Source organism: Schistocerca serialis, chromosome 4 (genome assembly GCF_023864345.2).
Source record: "Schistocerca serialis cubense isolate TAMUIC-IGC-003099 chromosome 4, iqSchSeri2.2, whole genome shotgun sequence".
NCBI lineage: Eukaryota > Metazoa > Arthropoda > Insecta > Orthoptera > Acrididae > Schistocerca > Schistocerca serialis.
The window spans coordinates 414,173,111-414,178,110 of NC_064641.1; the positions used below are offsets into that span (position 1 = coordinate 414,173,111).

Genomic DNA, 5,000 nt, shown 5'->3' on the forward strand with positions numbered 1-5,000 from the left:
ACACGTCAGCCAGACACTCTTATCACACACTACTCTCTTATCACACACTACTCTCTGCCTGTAACAGGCACACACACAATATCTAACCACCAGCATGGAAGAACATCCAGTGCATCCTCTCCGCCACATGACACAATCCACACTATCATTACCAGACCGGGAGGTCCACCCAGAAAACACAATATCCCACCCTTCCGACATCCGCACATTGCTCAGCTAAGCCACGAACACCCACACATGTCCTACACAGGGGTGCACCCAACATCACAATACTGCCTCCTGTCACAGCACACAAACAATGGCAGGAATGAAAGACACAGATCTGCCACAACCATGGAATCGGAGCGCCGCCTGTCATGAGCCAAAAGTGCATCCTGACGTGACAAATCGGATAATGCCGCAGGCATCCAATTACGATAATCACTATCAACGAACCTGCCGCCCCCCCCCCCCCCAAATACACCTTTCCCTAAAACAATGTGTATCTGAACCTAAGCTATATTGTACCTTAACCTAACCTATATCGTACCTTAACCTAACCTATATCGTACCTTAACCTAACCTATATCGTACCTTAACCTAACCTATATCGTACCTTAACCTAACGTATATCGTACCTTAACCTAACCTATATCGTACCTTAACCTAACCTATATCGTACCTTAACCTAACGTATATCGTACCTTAACCTAACCTATATCGTACCTTAACCTAACCTATATCGTACCTTAACCTAACCTATATCGTACCTTAACCTAACCTATATCGTGCCTTAACCTAACCTACGTTGTGCCTTAACCTAACCTACGTTGTGCCTTAACCTAACCTACGTTGTGCCTTAACCTAACCTACGTTGTGCCTTAACCTAACCTACGTTGTGCCTTAACCTAACCTACGTTGTGCCTTAACCTAACCTACGTTGTGCCTTAACCTAACCTACGTTGTGCCTTAACCTAACCTACGTTGTGCCTTAACCTAACCTACGTTGTGCCTTAACCTAACCTACGTTGTGCCTTAACCTAACCTACGTTGTGCCTTAACCTAACCTACGTTGCGCCTTAACCTAACCTAATTTGTGCCTTAACCTAACCTAATTTGTGCCTTAACGTAACCCATGTTGTGCCTTAACGTAACCCATGTTGTGCCTTAACGTAACCCATGTTGTGCCTTAACGTAACCCATGTTGTGCCTTAACGTAACCCATGTTGTGCCTTAACGTAACCCATGTTGTGCCTTAACGTAACCCATGTTGTGCCTTAACGTAACCCATGTTGTGCCTTAACCTAACCCATGTTGTGCCTTAACCTAACCCATGTTGTGCCTTAACCTAACCCATGTTGTGCCTTAACCTAACCCATGTTGTGCCTTAACGTAACCCATGTTGTGCCTTAACGTAACCCATGTTGTGCCTTAACCTAACCCATGTTGTGCCTTAACCTAACCCATGTTGTGCCTTAACCTAACCCATGTTGTGCCTTAACCTAACCCATGTTGTGCCTTAACCTAACCCATGTTGTGCCTTAACCTAACCCATGTTGTGCCTTAACCTAACCCATGTTGTGCCTTAACCTAACCTATAATGTGCCTTAACCTAACCTATAATGTGCCTTAACCTAACCTAAAGTGCGCCGTAACCTAAACTATATTGCGCCTTAACCTGACGCACGTTGTCGCTGAACCTGCTCTGTAATTGTTATGCAACCCGTTAAATTGGTGTAGTGTTGCCTAACCGCAACCCTCGCAATATAGTTCCCTACTCGCACTGCCCGGTCCCCTGTGTATCGCGTCATGTTAAACACCTTGCAGGTGTTGCTGACTTTCCACATGCTCCTGCTATACACTGTAGTGTGGATAGCAGCAGGACGTACATGCCGCCCCCCCCCCCCCCTTCCCCCCTGCCTTCGCAAGCTGGTCGGTGAGAAGTTTGCATGTTCAATGCCCTTCGCATGCCGACGTACTCAGCCTACGTTGTGGTACGGCCTGTCACCTGTCCGCCGATGTACGCAAAACCCACAAACTGTACTGCACATTGGTCCGTATGTACTGAATGATACATCGTGGCACATGTGACCGTATGACGACTGCGCCTAGCAACGGCGGACCATACAGTCCAAATATTGTGCACGCAGCTACGTGTCGTCTCCCTATAAGAGCTGGATTGCAGTGTGGTACGCCATACAGACGTGTGGGAGGAACGGACGCCCTGGATGGCGATCAGCATGAGCAGTCTGTTGATGTAGTGGAGCGTGTATTCGGACGTAGTCGTCTCTTCTCACACACCGTGATAGCATGTTGCACCGCGTTCCACATCTGCGACATGCTGCAGAGGCGGGCTGACAGTCGTTCGCGCAATGGACACCGCATACGTACGGGGTCTACCTTCCACGTGTTCTCTAGGCGTGCACATGTTGTTGCGTCTATGTGGGCAGACGTAGTGTGTTGTGACACCTGACACAGGCATGCAATACTCGTTGCAAATGGCGATGGACGTGTACGTTTGCTGGTGACGTTACGCAAATGAACAACTGGTAACCCGTTGTGGTGCGGTTGTTCTCGCTAGAGGTGAATCAGTGTTGGCGACGATCGGTCGAGCTATTAACCGGTTGTTTCAGGGAGACCCACCATGCCCACGAACGTGAAAGGGGACCCACCATGCCCACGAACGTGAAAGGGGGATCTGGGTGTGAGGCGATACGCGGCGGTGGCTGGGTGGGACCGTCCCCGGCCGGTGAGGGGGGGCCGCCCGGCGTGCTGGCAGCGCGGTGCGTGGGCGCACGCGCCACAGCCGGCTGGTGGGGGCGGCCAGTGGCAGGCGCGCCGGCCGACGGACGCGGCAGGCGGCGCAGCTGCGCGCCGGCGCCCCCTGCTCGCGGCGCCTTGCGGCCAAAGTAGGTCCTCGCGGGCCCGGTGCGAAGCGCGGTGGCCATCTGCAGTGTGCTGGTCCGATTGAGGACTTTGTGCGCTGAGGATGCGCCGCCGCCCGGCGCTCGGCGCCGCGACGCCGTCTGCTGCTCGGTCGCCCCAGCGGTTCTCGCAGGTGGTTTGTATCGCAGCTGTGCGGACGTGTTGGCGCGTGCGCTGTGCTGGGAGAGTTCGCTTCGGCACCCAAGTGGGGCTTTTGTCCTTCTGTGGCGCTGGCGTTGGAGCTGCCGGTCACCGTAGGTGGCGCGTGTTGTCTCCCGCCGGCAATGCCACGACAGCACGCTCCCGGGCCTCTGTCGGCAGCGGCAAGCTCAGTTGGGAGCACGGGTGGTCGCACCTAAAGCGTCTACTCGCCTAACTCCGGGCGATTGCGCCTCTCTCGAACCCGACCAAGTACTTAGGACGGCGCTGCGCGCCGCCGGGACCTGAGAGGGTTTCGAGGTGTGTTGTGCAGGGGAGCTCAGCCTCCTCCTGTTTGCAGAATAATTGAGCGGACGCTTGCGTGTTCGCGCGGGCCCCCGGGACACACTCCCGGGCGGCCGGCTGCTCAGCTCTAGTTGACGCAGCTCCCTGGTTGATCCTGCCAGTAGTCATATGCTTGTCTCAAAGATTAAGCCATGCATGTCTCAGTACAAGCCGCATTAAGGTGAAACCGCGAATGGCTCATTAAATCAGTTATGGTTCCTTAGATCGTACCCACGTTACTTGGATAACTGTGGTAATTCTAGAGCTAATACATGCAAACAGAGTCCCGACCAGAGATGGAAGGGACGCTTTTATTAGATCAAAACCAATCGGTCGGCTCGTCCGGTCCGTTTGCCTTGGTGACTCTGAATAACTTTGGGCTGATCGCACGGTCCTCGTACCGGCGACGCATCTTTCAAATGTCTGCCTTATCAACTGTCGATGGTAGGTTCTGCGCCTACCATGGTTGTAACGGGTAACGGGGAATCAGGGTTCGATTCCGGAGAGGGAGCCTGAGAAACGGCTACCACATCCAAGGAAGGCAGCAGGCGCGCAAATTACCCACTCCCGGCACGGGGAGGTAGTGACGAAAAATAACGATACGGGACTCATCCGAGGCCCCGTAATCGGAATGAGTACACTTTAAATCCTTTAACGAGTATCTATTGGAGGGCAAGTCTGGTGCCAGCAGCCGCGGTAATTCCAGCTCCAATAGCGTATATTAAAGTTGTTGCGGTTAAAAAGCTCGTAGTTGGATTTGTGTCCCACGCTGTTGGTTCACCGCCCGTCGGTGTTTAACTGGCATGTATCGTGGGACGTCCTGCCGGTGGGGCGAGCCGAAGGCGTGCGACCGCCTCGTGCGTGCTCGTGCGTCCCGAGGCGGACCCCGTTGAAATCCTACCAGGGTGCTCTTTATTGAGTGTCTCGGTGGGCCGGCACGTTTACTTTGAACAAATTAGAGTGCTTAAAGCAGGCAAGCCCGCCTGAATACTGTGTGCATGGAATAATGGAATAGGACCTCGGTTCTATTTTGTTGGTTTTCGGAACCCGAGGTAATGATTAATAGGGACAGGCGGGGGCATTCGTATTGCGACGTTAGAGGTGAAATTCTTGGATCGTCGCAAGACGAACAGAAGCGAAAGCATTTGCCAAGTATGTTTTCATTAATCAAGAACGAAAGTTAGAGGTTCGAAGGCGATCAGATACCGCCCTAGTTCTAACCATAAACGATGCCAGCCAGCGATCCGCCGCAGTTCCTCCGATGACTCGGCGGGCAGCCTCCGGGAAACCAAAGCTTTTGGGTTCCGGGGGAAGTATGGTTGCAAAGCTGAAACTTAAAGGAATTGACGGAAGGGCACCACCAGGAGTGGAGCCTGCGGCTTAATTTGACTCAACACGGGAAACCTCACCAGGCCCGGACACCGGAAGGATTGACAGATTGATAGCTCTTTCTTGATTCGGTGGGTGGTGGTGCATGGCCGTTCTTAGTTGGTGGAGCGATTTGTCTGGTTAATTCCGATAACGAACGAGACTCTAGCCTGCTAACTAGTCGCGTGACATCCTTCGTGCTGTCAGCGATTACTTTTCTTCTTAGAGGGACAGGCGGCTTCTAG

General features: G+C 52.9%; 1 non-coding gene across 1 annotated transcript in view; it reads left to right on the forward strand.

Moving 5' to 3' along the window:
* Positions 1-3,489: 3,489 nt before the first annotated feature.
* LOC126476796 (small subunit ribosomal RNA) overlaps positions 3,490-5,000 on the forward strand; it is a 1,909-nt gene continuing 398 nt past the window's right edge. Inside the window, exon 1 of the ribosomal RNA XR_007587239.1 lies at positions 3,490-5,000. This exon is cut by the window's right edge and continues 398 nt beyond it. This is a non-coding gene — a ribosomal RNA (small subunit ribosomal RNA).